At 44.4% G+C, this 19363-nt stretch overlaps 2 long non-coding RNA genes across 2 annotated transcripts in view; one reads left to right on the top strand and one right to left on the bottom strand.

Annotated features, from left to right (window-relative positions):
• Positions 1 to 11249: 11249 nt before the first annotated feature.
• The window catches only part of LOC147241466 (uncharacterized), a 62225-nt gene continuing 54111 nt past the window's right edge, over positions 11250 to 19363 (bottom strand). The window contains exons 4-6 of the long non-coding RNA XR_015110984.1: positions 18657 to 18754; positions 12499 to 12673; positions 11250 to 12313 (exon numbers count right to left, since the gene is read on the bottom strand). This is a non-coding gene — a long non-coding RNA (uncharacterized LOC147241466). The remainder of the gene's footprint in view (positions 12314 to 12498; positions 12674 to 18656; positions 18755 to 19363) is intronic.
• On the top strand, positions 11700 to 12957 carry LOC147241467 (uncharacterized). Its single transcript, XR_015110985.1, has 2 exons — positions 11700 to 11847; positions 11977 to 12957. It is a non-coding gene; the product is annotated as an uncharacterized LOC147241467 (long non-coding RNA).

The following is a 19363-nucleotide window of genomic DNA, read 5'->3' as shown; positions in this document are numbered from 1 at the left end:
CCTTTCATTCGCACAGCAGATTGTCCATTGTGTGTCTGAGATTCACGATAAATTCCGCATCTTGGATGGAGAAGACAGTTTCTTTTTCTTTTTTTTTGAAAAAACTCCCTGTTAATTGCTGCAAATGTACGAATCAGATCCTTTGTTTAACCTTCAGATTTTAAGAATTGAACGTTTGCATTGTGCTCCCTCCTCCCTCCTCCTCTCTCCTCCTCCTCCTCTGTGATGACATTGGACATTGTTTCCTCTTCCTGCTGATGGCTGTTGTTCTTTTCACTATCAGGGACAGGCAGCAGGACGGGACTTTTTCAGTTGCTGCTGATTCACCGCAGATTAGATTGCTGTTGCGAGTGTGAGATTGCTTGGTTTCACTCACGTTACATGAAGCATTAAACAGTGCTGGATATAATGCTTGTCATTATACTGCACACGGCTGCTTAGAACGCGCATGAGAGAAGGCCTTTACGTTGTCTTACAAGTTTGATGCAAAACTGTGTCCAATGCATTTGTGACACATTTGGCCACAAGTTCCCTCCGTGATCACACGTACTCACAGCTTCCCCCGTCTATTTTCTGATCTGACTCTCTCTGACCTTAACACTTCCAGTCAAACAGACGCTTCATTTTAAAGAATTAGCAAGATCTCCAAATGTAAACTGATTATGGATTAAGAGTAAAGGAGAGGAGTAAATCCCGCTCTCCAAAGCTCTCTCTCTCTTCACCGCTCACTCGCCTTTGTCCTCGGTCTCCCCCTTTTCTTTTTTCTTCCTCCCCTGCAACATGCATCTTTTTGTAACACTTTTCTTCCCACCAGGCTTTTGCATTGCTACGTGATCTGACTGAAAAATGACGTACAGCCAGTTTTCTTTACAGCACCAGAAAGCGTCTTTTTAATGCCTCTTTAAGAAAAAAAAAAAAAGGAGAAAAAAAAACGAAAGAAGGCGGATTAGCCAGTGGCCAATTAACCCGGTCACCTGAGTTTAGTAGGCGCCAAATGGCAGCATTAGACGTGTGAAAATCTCTTTGGATCTTAAAAATTGTTGTGTTGAAAATGAAGCCGTAGTAGTTTTATGTGTTATTGTGATGACACTCAGCCACGCCGAGGGGGTGCTAAACATGGAGTCAGAAGAAGTACAGTGGTTGTGGTACCAAAAGTGAACTAATTACCCAGTATTAGACTCCAGGGTGTGTTCACTGACTTACTGTCAGGGTGGTGTGGTCACGTTTGATTATACTAGAGATCTTAACCAAAAGAGGAACTTTGCTAATATTAAAGCATGGAAAACAAACCAGAGTAATAATGAGCCAGGAGCAAGACATTTATGTGTGTGTGTGTGTGTGTGTGTAGGTGTATTTATATGTATGTATGTATATGTATAAATGTGTGTATATGTATATTTGGGAATATATGTGTACATATGTAGTTGTATATACATGTATGCATATATATACATGTATATGTATGTAGATATGTATGTATGTATGTGTGTGTGTGTATATATGTATATATATATATATATATATATATATATATATATATACACTATTTTTGTTTTAGAAAGACAAGTCCATCCCTTCCAGCTTGTTAGTTGCTAAATGTACTGCACTTCCCAGCATGCTGCGCTTCAACAGAAATCCTCGGTTTGTCTGTGCCTGGCTACAGTTGCTAAGCTTTGATTGGACAATCTATGTTTGGAGGAGGGATTTAGCAAACAGTCAATTAAGAAAAATTAAAAGCTTGTGCACACGACGCTTGCGTGCATCATGAATGGTGTTCTTGCAGCTGATCAGATGGCCTGCTGTCTTTGTCTGTGATGCCCTCACATGGTGTTCCCCTCTACCTCTGTTTAATCTCTTTGGGCCGGAGCCAACTCTAAATGCACAGATCACCTCTTTTCAGGCAGACAGCAGTGTCAGCAGGGTTGTGCTTCTCGGCAGAGCCCCCCGAGCAGACCCCAGTTCCCTGTCTCCCATGCCCTGAAAAGGAGGTTGAACCTGTGGGACCGGCGCGCTAAAGTGGCCTGGTACTCATCAGCGGCTGGAGGTGTTTTGTCTAAAGCTTTTTCATTCATTTACTGTTCTGTGGAAGTGTGCCGTTAACATTAAACAAGCAAGAGCCAACGTGTAAATATTTAGCCTTCTACGTTTGAGGGAGTTCAAAGCAGCCGAAGAAATGAATGTGGTCGTTCAACTTGGCTGGACATGCAACCTTGATAAAAGAAGCTGAGCTAAACGTCCGTGAGGACGTTTGCATGCTACACCTGCATTGTTGAAGGTGCAGCTCATCAGAAAAATGCCTACAAAGTAGAACAGAGGACAAAGTTGTCCCTGGAATTGCCCACCACTCTTTATGAATAATGCAGTGCTTCAGATCATTAACCCCCGGAGACTCTTCTTAAGATGCTCACCTACGTGTCATCTCAGTACCTTTTTATAGAAACATCAATATCAAGGGCGGATCCAGTGGGGTGACACCAGGTGCAAGCTGCTGGAACATTGAACTCAAAAGTACTGTATATTGAACGAAAGTTGTGGTTGGTCAGAAATTTACGAGTGTGGTGATCAGTTGTCAAGTGAATGCAACAAAATGTGAAACTCCACATAGAAACGCCCATTGGTGCTCTTCAACACCGTGACCTGAGGAATACATCTGCATGGAACAGCTCGCAAAAACTGCTACCTTAGCTCACTTGTAGCCTGTTAGCTTGTTGGTAGCACAAGTGTCACCATCGATCCAAAATCTAATGCCGAAGTTCAAGCTCTTCAACGTAGTCGGGGTACAACTTGACCAAAAATAACCAGAGGAGGCTCACAAACACATCAGAGCTCCCGTAGGTCTCCTGACGTACGGCCTCAAGGTGCCACAACTGGAAACGGGGCATCAAGGCCAATACGCTCGATCCACTTACACCACCTGATGTCGTGCAGCTCCCTAAATGTGCCTGCACACCACAGCAGCATCCACTGCAACTGCTGCTTCAGAACTCTTCTGTGCTCGTTGTTTGTAGGACACAATCACCCCTGCTTCAGAGTATCCACTACCCTGTGTTTTCGGTGTTCATTATTACTCAGAGTGACAGATCTGCCGGGATGTGTAGGCTGAAGTCCGTCTAGGGCCAGGAGGCAGTGTGAGAGGTCACAAGCTGGGTCACTGTTGCTGGAGAACACAGGCCGGCATCCACTGGCCTGCAAATACACTTTCCTCATTTTGACTCGCTGAACTTCACCCGGCGTTCCACCCAGTTTTCTCCCATTTGGCACTATGCTGTCTCCCATCATCTGCAGGACACGCCGAGACTCTTTCTGGCTCCAAAAGCACTGTGAAATTCCTCTTGACATTTAGACACATCAGATATTTCTTTCTTTATTATCTACAGAATCAGGTCGGGTTTGATCTATCAGATGAACTGAAAATGTCAATAAAAAAAAAGGCAAACTTTTAAGACCGTGACAGAAACATTTATTAAAGGCTGGAAAGTTTCTCCTGAATGAAAAATGCTGCAGCACCGAAGAATGCAATCAGTTTAAATCTGTCAGGAACAAATCTGGAGTTAAGAATGAAGAGACCTAAATTAAATTTTTGCCTGATGTTCTGAGAATGATAATGGTGTCATTCTTACAGCAGGAAATAAACACTCCGCCATCAGCATGCTGCTGCTGTGAGAGTCGGTTGTTCATTTATTGGATTTGTGTGGGATGTTTCTTAATAGCTGGAAGTGGAGATGAAAGACGAATAAGTAGGGTGAAATTCCATGAATGTCACTGAGAACAGTCGGTCCTATATCACCATGACAAGCTGCCCGTAGGAATCATCTGCCTCCTCTAACTACATCTACTGTATCCGAGAACAATTTCACACAAATGTAGTCGACAAAGCCGGCGGTGTGCGTTGGCCAGCTCAGGTTATTATTGCACTTCATGGGCTTATATGTTTTTCTTAGGGTCTTTCTTTAAAAAGGAAAACATATGATGCACCAATTCTTCATTAAGTGAATTTGAGAGTCCGGTAAAGTTTTCAAGGCAGTGGAGCTCATCTGAAAGAACAGTGTCAAGTGTCTGAGCTTGTTAGAGCCTTTCTCCTTTTTTTTTTTTCTTCCTTTTTGTCTGGATAACTATGAGAAGGGAAAGGGAAAAGTTGATGTGTCAGCTTTGGCACTTAAATCAATGTTTCACTCAAGAAGTATAATTCGCCTCTGTGACTCACCGCCGTGTCTCGAATTCACCAAGACATTTTTCCCCGCAGGATGACTTCTTAATGACTCAAGAATTCAGATAACCCTAGCTACGCATTTTGTAGCTTGAAGCTAATTGAGGCTAACTACAAACAACGACAAAACTGTCAGAAACGTGCATTCCTTTTTCTTTACCCAGCTGTAAGCTCAGTAATCCACAGACACTTTGATTTGAGCTAAGAATGGACCGGGTGGATGAGTTAACAAACGCATGTCTAGCGTTGTTAGCAGTCAAGCTCCATTAGCTTCAAGCTTAAATACGTGGCAGGTGTTTTTTCCTGGCTTTTGGAGTCACAGAGGAATCCTGTAAGGGGGAAAAAAATGTCATTTTGTGTTCGAGACTTCCAGGTGAATAATTGCAAAGCAAATTACAATTTTTGAGTGAAGTATTGCTTTAATTTTGGCTCGCATGCCATAATACGGGGAGAAGTTTGTTACACTAGATTTGGTGCGTAACGTAAAAGTACTTTAAAACAACTACAATGACAATTACATTTTTGCCTGATGTTCCGAGAGTACATAGAGTACGTAGGGTTTTTTTGATTTTGGTTTTTTTTTTTGGGCCATTTCTGCTTTAGCGGGCAGGGAAACAGAAAACAGGGGAGAGAGATGCCGCTGCGGTACAGACCTGATAGGTGCGACACGCTCTACCAGGTGAGCGATGATGAGGGATTCTCCGCTGCTTCAGAGTATCCGAATCAGTGCTCCTTAAGGGCAAAAATAACCTCTGTATTCAACCTTCATTCGACTGTTGAAGTGGAGGTTATTTCACTCCTGGGTCTTTTTCTCCAACGATGATTTGCGGTAAATGGGTTTTTATTTCTTTACGCACCTTTTCTACTTTAGCAAGACTCACATTCGTACACTGATGGCTGCCATAACCTGCTCGGGAGCAACTTAGGTTCAGTGTCTTGCTCAAGGCCACTTTGACACAGGGCTGCATGAGATCCTAGCTGAACACCACCGGGTTCATCAAGGAACTCTTAATTACTCTCTGTTATGTTTTTACCTCGATGTCTTTGGTTCTGGTTTGCATTTGGATGATCGTGCAAAAAGAAAAAAAACATGAGGCAGTTTTTCACAAAACTTGGAAGAAGCCATTGTGAATTTGGGACAGATGTGTTTAAACATGGCAAAACAAACCACAACATAGTTTGTAGTTTTATTTAGTTTTTACATTTGGGTTTGGCTGAGGTCACCTTGGCAACTGAATATGCACTCAGAATATCCTCTATTTAAAGGAGCGGTATGCCTGGGTGCTGCGATGTAAATGGCGCCCAGCAATGTGTGTCGGAGCAGCCAGGGACACCGATGCTGGCCATCAGATAATAAAGCAGTTTCCTGAAGACGTTCCGAGAAAACTTGAAGAGCTTTAATTTCACTTACGAGTGACAGGAGCCGCGTGAGGGACAGGAACCACTGCCTGAAGTGTCAGCTGATAAATGCTCGAGAGCACAGATTTCACATGGAGTATTTTTCCTGCAAAAGCTCCATCGCGACTTGTTTTTATAGAGTAGAACAAGTGAACGTCCTGGCAGCGTTCATGCTCGGATTCCTTTGAGCGTTGAGTGGCATTAAAATAAAATCTGACTGTGCAAGTAGATTTATGCTAGAAAATCCCAAACAAAATAATCATTCGCTCATTATTAATCAACTGTAGTTTCGAGGATCATTCGTATTAAGTGTTCTTATCGCTTGGATCTCCCTGGTTTTTCTCACTGTGACGTGGTCAAACACCGCATCGACTGTGAACATTCCTCACGTTACATTAAGTGGTAGAAGCCAATTTTCTGCCGTTTCCAGAGGTTTTGTGAAGAACGGCGGTTGTTTTAAAAGGCGCGTTGGAGCATCGTAAGTTCTCCAGGCTGAATGCTCCTGTCTTCCTCCTCTTTGTCCTTGCTCCTTCAGAGGAGGAGAAAAAAAAGAAGGGGGGGGGGGGAGAGGGTGACCATTCATGCCGGATTTGCACCTGTTGAGCGGCGCGTACGTCTTACCCGTTTTACTTCTTGAATTTACAGCCCTCAGCTGGAGGGGCGACCTTTCACGCCGTCTCTATGGGCGAGTCGCGGCAGCTGTGATGACTTCACTGGCTCCTTGTGCAAAGCGACATTGAGGAGAGGCTCTCCCTCTCCCTCTTCCTCCCTCTCTCACTCTCTTCCTCTTCCTCCCTCCCCCTCTCTCTCTCTCTCCCTCTCTCTCACATTTTCTCTGCACCTTGAACCTGATAGCAGCCTGATTTGACACGGCGCTTCCATCAGCTGTTAGTTTCTATCTCATTGAGCCGATTACAAAGAAATAAAAAGCGACATTCATGTCTCCTTATGCTTGTGCTGTGGTCTCATTTCTATCTATTCATTTGACTCAAAGAGAGGCAGGAAGAGGCCACTAAAATGTCACCCTGCTTTCACATGTCTTGTCCTTGGCAACAGAAAATGGACTAATACTCTTTTCTTTTTTTTGAGGCTGGCAGCTGTATGAAGAGTAACATAAGCAACGCTGACTCATTATGAAGCCTAGCTGTGCCAGTTTCTGCTCTGGCAGTGACAGACGCTCACTCCCGCTGGATAACGGCACATCAGAAGAAATTCAGCTTTGTAAATGGATGATTTTAGGAAGTGCCCCATTACCCGGCAGCTCCCCTCGCCTGCTGGCTTTGCTCTGGAGCAGCTGTCGGTCAGCATGTCAGTGGGTAATCTGTGAAATACAGATCGCTAATGAGTCTGGAGCTCTAGGAAGGCCTGACCCTGAACTCGGCATCACACAGTGCAAAGTGACAAGGGTCCCCTGCTGCCTCCCGGGGGACGAGCGCCGTGCTCAGTCCACAGGTTACACTGAGATCATTTTGTCATCTACACGTTAAGGGCCGGCGTCTGCCAGCTGGCGCAGCCCAGTATTTTCTATTCACATTTTATATTTTTTCAGAACTCTGTATAACTCATTTTAGGGACGCGCAAACAGTTTTTGGCAGTTATTTGTCATTTTTAGACGAGCAAATGTGTTTTTCTGTGTGATTATGAATAGCGTATACGTTTGTTTGCACACAGACTATACAGACGTGAGTAAATATCAGCCATCGTCAGCTCAGTGGGAGAATATCATGTCAGGTATCAGCAAATTAAGTCCAATATTTTGCATCTCTAACTATGGGGAGAAGACTTGAGTGACAGATGGCTGGATGTCGGCCGTTGTTCAGAGTATTGATGTTAGCAGTCTGATGAAAGCATCTCATGTTGTCAACTCCAGGGTTGGATACCATTCATGTTTTAACCCCTTAGTGGTGTGTGTGTGTGTGTGTACTTTAACATTGAACTTGGACCTTCCTCTGACCCCGCCTCTAAATGCAGAGTTTACCATAGTAGGGGGGATTTGATGGGTGGCAGAGGTCGAGCTGGAGCAACATCAACCCTGTCCCACAACCATCAGACTAGGTCCTATCCTGATCCTGATCCTGATCCAATGGGTAGTCGACCACAGCTATCAGGTACCTGCATTTTATATCAAAGCTGTGGTTCTTTTTTGAAAAACTATTTTTTCCATAAAAACAAAATGTCCTGTCAGTTGTGAAAACTTCTCAGTTTTCCAGGTGGGCTGCTAACACTAGCCACAGCTGCTACAGGGAAGGCAGGGCTATTAAATCCAGTTCACTCTCCAGTGTAAAAGCTGAAGTGTTGCACTCCAGGGGTGACGTCACACGGTCTCATTTACTTGTTCTCACTCAGATAATCTCAGATAGATTTAACCTGATCAGGTTCTTTACTAGTACCAGCGTCATTCGGTCCTTGGCCTTAAGAGTTTGGTAGCCAGCCCTCATCCCTGCTGACCTGAGTAGGACTGGACAGGGGGGAAAAAAAGCCATTCCCAGTACAACCAGTACACCCCCCCCCCCCGTCAAGTGTTGCTGTGGCCCTGTTGATGCTTCCCCTCCTACTCATCCAGAGGTTTTCTGGTAATGAGCTTGTCGTCGATGAAAGAGGGATTGCGCATCATGAGGGGAGCAGCCGGCCAGCAGCTACTCACTGCTGCACATTCCTCCTGGTTCACGTTACAGCGGAGATATGAAGCAGCTGGACTCTGACGAGATTAGTAACTGGTGACTCAAAGCGGCTGACGTTGCTTTCATTCAACTAGTTAGAGGCAGCTCACTGCGGATCTCATATCCTCCATGACCCAGTACCCAATGGAATGGGTTCATGGGGGCGAAGAAAAATCACGACTGTGACTTAAGTTCATGCACATCAGGATGAAAATACTTCCATCTGGGTGTGGTTAAGGCTTCGAAAAGGTACTGTTAGTTTGATCAAGGGGCCGAAATCCTTCCTTCATTTTTTTTTTGTGTAACGTCTGTCTATCGGCAGGATTACGCAAAAACAGTCTGGCAGATTTTCACCAAACACGGTGGAGGGGTGTATCAAGGGCCGAGGTCACGCCCGTAACATTTAGGGGGTGGTGAGTCTGATCTCCATCTGGTGGGAGATGTTTTTCCTCTGGCCCTTCCTGCAAAATCCAGATATCATCACCACCTTCCCGCTCTGTGAGAGGGAGACGCGCACAGGGATGCGAGGGTCCGCTCGTCAGCTTCAACCGGGGACAAGGGACCGGCCTGGCTTCCAGTTTTGTCCGGGTTTGCCTTGGCGGAGGAATTTATCCGCTCTCCGAGTGCTTTCTAGTTGGGATCTATTTTCAGCTGGCGATATAAGCAGGTCGATGAATGTGAGAGCGACTCAAAATAAACTAATGTGTTCTGATTTCTGGTGAGGTAGGCGATGTCACGGGGTTCAGCGGCGGGGCTCATTCAGTTGTTCTTATATTGAGCTCTGTGTGCAGATGTTAAAAAAAAAAAACTTTGTTGGAAACCAAATTAAAGCATAGATCTTTCATAATTCTTCACCACTGTGCAGGAACACATCAAATCCAAGTTTTAATGTGATTTTATAGGTAATTAAGTGCTCGAATGTTAAAAAAAGACGTCAAACTTGGAGAATGTAATACTTCAAAAGGGATCATAGAGAGAGGCAGTCTTAGAGCTGGTCTTTGTGGACAGCAGCCAAGCAGAAGTCCATGTGACCTATTGTAGACCAGACTTTCCCTGTGAGCGCCGGCGTTATCAAGTGACTGACCTGGTTTAATCTACATCAGATGAAATGGGATTTCCCACCTTGGGGAAAGAAAAAGTAATTTTGGGAAAAGTGTTGCAAGCTTTCCTGCATACCTCAGTGTTTCACCAGCAGTTGGTGCTTATCATGTATAAATATCAGCCCAAGCCAGGCCCTGATTGGAGTGAGCAGTGTGTCCTTACTATAAAGGTACATGCGACTGGCAGCGAGCGGATCTCATGTCAGAGATAGTTTTAGCCGGGCCGCGCTCAGATACCAGACCTCTACAAATAGGGTGAGATCACGTGAGAGCGGCGGCAGCCAGGGCACCGTGCCAGTTGGGTCGTGTTGGTTACAACCTCGCCCACATTCCTTCTAATACACTGTCAGCCCCCTGGAAATACATTTCCTGTGACACGTGGCTCCTTTGCTTTTACGGCTACTCAGCTGCCCAAGAAGTCAACCTCTGGGTGAACCATGTAATGCTCTTATAAGGCACATGGGACCCTGACGGAAGCGCTGAATATGTCAGGAGTGAAGAGACGTAATGCAAGACTTCCTCTCCTATTTAACCACGCATTCTCTTTAGGTTGATACTGGAACATACCTGATGTTTAAAAGGATGCTGTTTTTTGTTTTGTTTTTTCCTTTTTTTCCCCCTACACATGAAATAGAGATTTCCTGTCAGGCAGGATCCTCTCTTCAGCCCGTGTTGTATAATGTCCTTTGAGGCTCTGGTAGGGGTTTTTAAAACTTTGGGGGGAAAAAAAGACGTGTCCAGGGTTATCTCAGTTTGGGTTTAAGGCTTAAATGTTCCAACAGGCTACTTTTCAATCTGGAGAGGTCAGAGAGAGTTTGAGAGAGTGTCTGATGAAGATAAACATGGGGGGACCAGCAGATGATTCCACACCAGAGCTCTTCAGAAAATGATTAAAATAAAAAATAGGGCTTCAATTTGGAATTATGGACCTTTTTTTGTTTGAACTTAAAATAAAGATCGTCAGTGATTGACGGAGAAAGAAAAATAACGCTGTGGTATTTTCAACAAACCTATTGTCAATGACTTGAGTTGTCTGAACATTTTCCCCTTTTTGCCGTCTTGTCAGGCGTCATCCTGGATTACTTCCTCACGCCGTCCAGTGCAGGGATCTTTCTCTGCAAAATAAAAGCAGTCATGACTTGTTAATACTGTGGTTTTGTCTTTGACAGCCTTATTGTGTAAAAACAGTTTGGACTGGAATGTTGTTGGCTCACAAGTCTGAATCCTGGTTTCATTAATTGTCCCCTTTGTCTCGCTCACCCCCCCAGCGAACCGTGTTAACGTTAGCAGCGCTAGCTCAAGCAATGACTCACACGTTACCATTAGCACATACATTTCCCTCAAATTTTTTTTAAATATATATTTTTTTCTTCTTCTGCGCTCTTTTACTTGTTCATTAGTGCACCAGTTGACTTTCTTAAAGCTTTCTTTCTTTCATGATCCTGGTTCGATTTATCCCCTGACCTTTCCTGCGGCTCTGTTCCTGAGAGGGTTCTCCCATGACCCCGCGGCTGAGATTCGGAGACATTTCTATTACATGATACAATGGTTCGGCCGGATGCCTTGAACAGCCGTGAAACTTACAATTAAGAGAAATGACCAAATCCATCATTAGCGAGAACTAGAAGCATCTCGTCCGTGATGTCACCCTCCTGCTCTTCATACTTGTGCCTCTAGCAAACAGACTTTTAAACTTTTACCTAACGAGACTCTCAGCTCCTGATTTTGGTGCAGCGGCGTTTCCTCGCTCTGAAAAGTGCACGTGTGGATCGTTTCTAAGATGTAGGCCTTTGAAGCACTGCAGTGAGACGGGGCTTGTGGTAAATTAGGAGCTTCATTTCTTTTTATCTTAACCCTCCTCCTTAAACATGAAGGAACTTCTGTCATATAAGGTTTTGTGTACTTGGATTCCAGCGACTTGGTCCAACACATACATGCAGGGGGGTGTGCAGGAGGAGGAAGGGTGTATAACAGATCTGTTGGGCCTCTCCTTGAAAATGCTGCTCTGATATTTCAGTGAAAGGCAACATTAAACGTATGAGTTGTTCGCACTTTCAGTTCATGTTCTAGGAAAGTCCTCCCTAATCTAGACGGCGTTGTAGTGTACAGTCGTGGTTTGACTCCAAAGGTAGGTGAAGACGATGGTCCGACCCAAGTGTACAATTCATGCAACTCATAATGAAAGCAGTGGCTCATCTGCAGAGCTGAAAGACTGGGGTTTTTTTTTTCACTTGAAATGAAAGTTTATTCACAAGCAGTCACAGCAGGACTAACATGTTCTTCTCTCTGTTCTGCAGGATGGTGGGGGGTTGATGGTGGGGGATGGGGGGCAGACCTTCGTACAGTCCAGTCTTTTGCTGCAGCTGTTAAACTCACTGAAGGCTGAAGCTACAGATCTGAATGGGAAGGATGCAAAGGTGGAAGCACCGTTGGATTCAGTTTCACTGCAACTTCATGCACACATAACACACACACACACAGAGTAAGACTTTAATACTATCTACTTCCTTGTTTCTCTGAGAGGACACAGTCACCCTGAACTGGGCCTCTTTGGTGTTCCATGTGGTCCCCTATTGATCTATTTAAACGTGTACTTCTGCTTTATTTTCAGGTTCCATTGTAAAAATGCAGAACGTTGACTGTTTGCTGTGTTGCGCTTCATGTTCGTGCATTTTCAAAGCCTGACAACCAATCTTGCCGGGGTTTTATCAGTTTCGACTCACTCTTCCCTGATTTGTAATGACCTGTCATATGACTCCTCTTGGGTAAAAAACTTGATGTCAGCTTTTACCGTCTGTTAAAGTCGGCATGGTTATCAATTTACAGGCGCGGCGGTATCGTTGCCTTTGCTAGCAGCTCTTTCTAAGAGTTACTGTTCCAGAGGTACAGTGAGGAAGCCTGTCCGCGTCCAGATCGGCCACGTTCAAACCTCTGTGAAAACGCTCCGTCTGCAGAACGACAAAACAAAACCAAAACATGGCGTCTGTGGATGTAACGTTGTTTTCAGAGTTACCGTGTACGGTCTGTTGTCAACGGGTCAATCTCCCCGGACTCAGGTTACATGAAAACATAGAGTGAGGGATCTTGCCGTCATCAGCTTCTTCCAAAACACACGGTTCACCACAGTGTTTACCTTTTGCAGTTTTTGAGTGCGTCCTCCTTTCCCCGTCACCAGTGTCTCCTCCGATGATGGCTGGAGCTCCTAGTACGACTCCGACATATTGGTACATCTTTGCAAAAACTCCCTGTTGAAGGTTTTGCCTCCTTGACCTTCTTTTCTTTTCTTGTTGCACGTTTTACCTCGTTACCTATCAGAGCAAAAAAAGCAGTTGAAGTGGTTCATTGTTAGACTGAATATTGTGTAGCAGCTCGTCGATGAATGGAGGTTGTTATTTTTTGTAGTTTTGGACCTTGGATTCTTCAAACTCATACAACTGGACAAAAGTGTCACTGCCGAGGTCAGAACACTGAGAATTTGTGCTATTTTTCCATACACGTTTGTATGTAAACCATCTTTGTGTGTGTGTCACATTGTACTGCTGAATGCTTTTATAAAAGCTGCACACCCATCTGATTAAATGTTTCAGTCTGACTCGTGTTGTTGTCGTTTTTCGGATCCAGTGTGGGGAGGAAATGTGTTGAAGCATCAAAAGCTGCTGAGTCAAAGCGCTTTTATCGGTTTTCGAGCTCCAATTATTCACAAGGGTCATTTTAATGTTGGACAAATATTTGCACTGTTACAACTACAGCTAAGAGGTATTGCTGGATGAATGAATGAATGAATGAGGTGGGTGTTTGTACAGTAAGTGTTTTAAACCTGACTCACAGCTGATGGGGTGAAATATTGTCTTGGCGAGGACGTAACAGACGGAGGGACAACCTGAAAATGTAATGCAGGCGACATTAAAAATAGCTTGTACCATAAGGGAGGGAAACCTAGGCCGACGGGGCCCGAATAGACAATGTAGTAAAATATTTTTAGAACATGGTTTCAAAAGGGAGCTAAAGACTTTAGCCTGACCTCTGGCTGATGATTGCTGTTGAAAATGGTGAAAACTTTTTTAAAAAACTCCCAACAGAAAAACACTCAGATTGTAACCCAGCCCAGCAGGATGGTTTGCCCTCTGAGCTTGATATGGTTGTGCATACGAAAGTGCAGTGGGGGAGTTTTATTACCAACTTTCCGAGGCTCGTTTCCAAGTCTGATCTCGGTTTGTTGCTTGTTTGGTGAGTAAAATCTCATCAGAGCCACAATTAGGACACTCCAGACTACAAACATGGCTGTGTAAACCAGAAGAACTGGTTAAATCCTGGTTTGGAGCAGGTGTCTTGTTTCACGCTCTCGCCTCCATCCGGAACCTCCGGATGAGGTCATCTGAGAGGTCAGTCACGCTCGCCGGATTGGGTATCCTCCTCGTTTCCTTCTTTCACTCCGATGGCGTGGAACTGTCAGATTTTCTCCGTTATTTGCTTTCATGTAAAAAAAAAAAAACTCCAAAAAAACCTCTTGCTTGGATCTTGAAGAAAGAAACACAGATTAATCTCATTCAAATAAACCCTCTTGTCAACTCCCACTCACTTTTTTTCCCTGAGGAATGCGCTTCACGTCCCACGCCCGAGTTACAGGACGTCAGGTAGGACGCGTGAAGCGGGAACAACCACCCAGCAACCAGGAAACAAACACACAGCCAGAATTGACTTTTGCTGGCTGAGTGTGAGACATGGAATCGGGTGTGCACACCGCAAATGTACAGCCACAACTACCAGGCGCAGATATACACTCAACATATTCATGTACTTTATGTACGAGTAATCGAATACACACTTGTAGCAAGAGGACAACACCAGACTGTCAGAGGTGGTCAAGGAGCACTGATTACTGCCATTGTGCTGCTTCATCATCATCTCACACACACACACACACACACACACTATACATACAGTTATAAGGGAGTTTTTGATGTCTGTACACCAGAAAACTAAAACTTCCCTTTATTACTAATTTTAAAAGTCTGTAGCTACCAACGTCCCAGAGGAGGTGAATTTTTCTGTCTTTCTGGCGTCTCACAGCGATTCTTGTTAAATCAGTTTGATGTGCGTGGAAATGGCGAACCAGTCACAGACGTTACAGGTACACTTTTCAGACAGCAGCAGATGAATGAAGTGTGTGTTGTAGCTTCATCAGCCTCACCGTGTACAGGCGACGTCATGTATGCACACGTGTACTTTTATCTGTGTGAATTTGAATGTCCATGTATGTTTTTTTTTTATTTAAAAAAAAAAGAAACACAAAATGTGGAACATGTTCTTGCTCCTTGTTTATTTGGGATATTTCACTGTTGCTATGTGGTGTAAAACAGGCCTTTCTCACCCTTTAAACTCTTCTTGGGACTGTTCTTGCTTGAAACTACTGTTGTGAATCTGAATAAACGTATGACGAATGGAATGTTTAAAGATGAATAAAATCACATATCTTGTTTCTTCCGATCTTTCTTCATAAATATGCATTTGAATTTTCTTTTTTATTCTTTTTAAGATTTAGTGCTCCTTCAGCTGTAGACATCTTCAGGAACAAATATGGTCAGAAGTCCAGCTCTTTATTTTAAAAAGAAGAAAAAAAAGATGTAATGATGATGAATAGTACCAGCTCAGATATTGGTCACTTCCAAATTCATCCTTATAAGTCAGATTTGTTCCAGAATCTTTTAATTTGGGATTTACGAGCCCATGTTTCATCTCATCTAATCTAGAATAAATATGGCCCCGTCTGCTCTGCCCTCTATTGTCACAGAAAATGGCCAGACAGGTCGATGAGAAACTGAATCCTTTATTGATGAAGGTAATAACTAACAGGCCGAGACCCTCTGGTCTGGTCGAGTGTCCTGACCGTCTGACCTTGTCGTCACAGGTCCAGCCTTGGTTCACGCCCTCTGCCTTTTGATGTGGCTTCTCTGTTTGTTCACCAGCGCCAGCGGTCTGCTCGCTCCCATTCAACAATCTGACTCTTGCTAAATCCCTCACTCTCACACTCTGGCTGGGCTGGAGGAGCAGCAGCAGCACCAGCAGCAGCAGCAGCAGCAGCAGCAGCAGCAGCAGCAGCAGCAGCAGCAGCAGCAGCAGCAGCACCAACACCAACACCAACACCAACACCGATTGCGTTTTTCACCAGGAGGTGAGAAACAGGCTGTCTCATTTTCACCTCACAAGCCTTGGTCCCGCCCCAGACTTCATTCTGCAGAAATCCAGTCTGACTTGTCAGACCCCCGGGTTCTCGTCTGAGTTGCCGCCCCCTCAATCTAACCATCTGTGCTGATGCCTGTAGTTCCCCGTTGTCAGATCAAAAAAATTTCAACAAATTTGCGTACATGTGGGGAAACCAAAAAATGGTTTAAAAAAAAAAAAAGAAGAAAGGTGACTCAAACTTCTCAGTGAAAACGTTTCTATTGTGAAACCAAAGATTACATGGTGGCCGCGTTTCACTGATGATGCATAAACAGGCTTTTCAAACTGTTGGAGGTGAAAAACGAGTCAGAATAAGAATAAGAATAATAAAACAATTATCAAGTAAAGCCTCACATATAATGAATCATCACTTACAGGAATAGAAAAACAGAAAAAAGGGTTTATCTGGAGCACTGTTTAGTCACACATTTATACATTCCAGACAGTGTGACTGCGGCCGACTTCAAATGATTCACCGCCAACGTTTTTATTTGCTTAATCACAGTGAAAAAAAAACTTTAAAAACTCAGCATGTGCCGTAGTGAACGTTTGCCGCCATCATTTTACAATTCATTGACAAGACGGTGTAGCAGCGTTGAGCGAGGAGAGGAAACCATCAAGTATCAAGTTCCTCTTTCCTTGACAACCCCTTTAGCACCATAAATGGAAGGAGCTTCTTCATTCACAAATTTGCAAACGTGAACTCATGACAGCACCAAGTGGCCCTTGTGGGACTGACAGATGACTTACAGCTTGCAGAGGAAAATACAGCAGCTTCTTCCGCCAAGGACATGTAAGCTAAATCTCCAATTTTTCGTCACATTTCCACCTTCAAATTATCTTGTTGCACTTCGGTCCGTAACATCATCTGCTCTGACCATGCGGCGCTTCAACAAGTAAAGGTCAGCGAGGTTGTCTTGAGATAAAAATAGAAGCCACCCATTAAGCGTAATATGTCTTCATCAGCAAATCCTCAATTAAAATAGCAGCTCAGATCACTGGTCATTTAATCTCTTTTTATCTACAAGATCTGGTCCACTGCACCAATATACATATATTTACCGTAATGTTTGTATATGACTGCATCTTGTTATCTCCTCATCTGGTAACATTATACAGCTGCCCCTATTACACGCTATCTCATTTATCAGATTTTTCCATTTCGCACAGATCTTAAAGGCACAACACTTCCCATACCTCCCCGGAGCAGAGAGCAGAGAGTGTGTGTAGATTAAAAAGTGCCTTGACATGCTGCAGGTGAGCTGTTGACCCTGCGTTCCCAGGCTCGCCGAAAAGAAAAAAAAAAAAAGTAGTGGGAGGTCCTGTAACTTGGCAGGAGTGCGTTCTAAAGTATGCCCTCTCCAGTCAAACACACCGACACAGGCTGCTACTTGCTCCTGTCCAACTGATCTGCCCGCCCACACATGGGAAAGCACTTTCCAGGAATCACGCTCTACCGATGCCGCCCCCCCCACCACCACCTTTCCTGCAAACACACCAGCAAAGGCACTCATTTCATTTCAACTCATCACATTGTTTAGGTTAAAAAGATTTCTTAAAATAACATTCAGTACCATAAGGCTCGGTAAAAGGCTATAAAGTTCCAATGTAAATTCAAACAGCGGTCTTTAATCAAAGCCTGGCTGGAAGTCACGAATAACGATGATACAACCGAAAAGTGATCTGAGTGCCGCTGCTGAACCAGCCGCAGTATATAGAGCTGTCACTGACTGTATAGACTTAAAACTGCCCTGCGCTCTGTATCAAAAGGCTCCGTTTGAGAGCCCTCCTCATTCCTGGCAATGAAATACGGCTTCTGTCACATCCTTGACTGCTCTGCTTTTCACTCAGAGAGGATTTCACTGAGGACATACAACGCCAGTCCTAATTGGAATTAATCCCAGAACACTGTCAGCTAGAACTTTATGTACCACTCGCAAACACTTAGAGAAAGACTCTCCAACAGACTGCTGATGTTAATGTAAAGTTTCTGTGTAATCCATACAGGAGACACGGAGGTACACACCATTCGTCTGTGCTCAACTATCATTTATATCATCGATTAGTTGTTCTCTAACTTTTTCTAGGTCCTGCACCCAACCCCCGCCTCCCCTGAAACATTCAACCTCCTGCTGAGCACCACCAGCTAGGCTAGCACCGCTAACATGAGTGCTAGCTCTGTCAGAAACGCCACAGGAAGCCCCGGAGCAGATGGTTTCAACAGTCGCTGTCTTCAGCTACAGCGTCTATAGCTGAGGGGTGAGATCACTTCAGTCATTATCCATGTCAGAGCAAGTTAGCCAACATTTGGGTCCTAGAGGCCCTTACTTTTTCTGACCCAGGATGAAATGGGTACAGGACTACTGGGTGCGCATCCCCACAGGACCCATCCTTGGTCCTGCTCTGCCTACGATTGGTTTGAGGCAGATCAGGGTCAGAGCCACACCATGTGGGTCGGTGGGCCATCAGTTAATGCCAATGTGCCCGTTAGCGTCTGTGGCTCTAGTCATTGTTGTTTGGCCCTCATTTGGCACCGGTTGACCCTGACACCAGCTTTTCCGGACAATAGAGACAATTTACTCAACAGAAGTGAGCAAAGCAATAAGAGAGTTTCTGCAAAAACTCATTCCTGTTTGCAAATTTTTGGCAGGCATATTCTAAAATAGAAATTATATTACACGGCCTGGAGAAATTGGTTGGCAAACTCTCATAAATGATCACATCTGCAGTTCATAGTCCTCTAATAACCCTTTTTTGGAAGAATGCTTCAGACTTCAGCAGTGCAGTGGTCAGCACTGTCGCCGGAAAAGCAAGAAGGTTCCTGGTTCGAGCCCCGGCTCCAGCACGGGATCTTATCTGTGTGGAGTCTCCATGTTCTCCCTGTTCCTGTGTGGGTTCTCTCTGGTACTCTAGCTTCCTCCCACAGTCCAAAGACATCAAGAGGGGACGAGGCTGATTGATACTCTAAATTGACTGTAGGTGTGACTGTGAGTGTGAATGGTTGTCTGTCTCTATGTGTTGGCCCTGTGATGGACTGGTGACCTGTCCAGGGTGAACCCCACCTCTTACCTGAAAGCTGCTGGGATAGGCTCCACCCGCCCACAACCCTTAACAGGATAAGTGGAAGAAAATGGATGGCTGGTTGGATGACTTCAGACTTCTGCCACCTGCTGGTAGGGAGAGTTAATTCACACTCATTTTCAAGGGCAACTTTTTGTCTGTTACACAGGCAACACAACAGTCAGTTTAAACCTGCACCACTGCTTGATGTCAGCTGGGTGTGTCATCGCCCTTAAAGAGGAGGAGGAGGAGAGAAACAACGTCAAAAAGCAGAATGGCAGAAAAGGAGGTGTCCTCCCAACTGTCTGCATTTTCCACAGACATCTGTCTTTGGTGAGAGTATTGCAAAGCCAAATCAGTATTGAAAAATGTATATTTACTCAAGCTATTTGGTTCAGCAGCTTCGCTCTGAGTCATGGTTATGCAGATGAGATAGTTGTATTAAAGAGAAAGAAAAAAAGGGGGCGCATTTAGAAGTCAGAGAGCGGACCTTGGGGCTTCCCCTGGTCATGACAGCTCTCAGTTCTGCTAAACAAGTTGTGTCTTTACACACTACTCTATGTCACACCTCAGTGAGCCGGTGTATTGTACTGCTAAGGAGGGGAAAAGAACTGTGAATTATTCATCTGCAGACAACTGGTCTGTCCTGAGCAGCTGCATAATATTTAAATATTACAGGAATTTATTATCTTTTAATGGTTATTAACACGGTAACA

This window comes from Aulostomus chinensis, chromosome 21, assembly GCF_037954235.1.
Source record: "Aulostomus chinensis isolate RoL2024-O1b breed Wild chromosome 21, RoL_Achi_v1.0, whole genome shotgun sequence".
NCBI lineage: Eukaryota > Metazoa > Chordata > Actinopteri > Syngnathiformes > Aulostomidae > Aulostomus > Aulostomus chinensis.
This window is presented reverse-complemented; position numbering and strand designations above follow the sequence as displayed.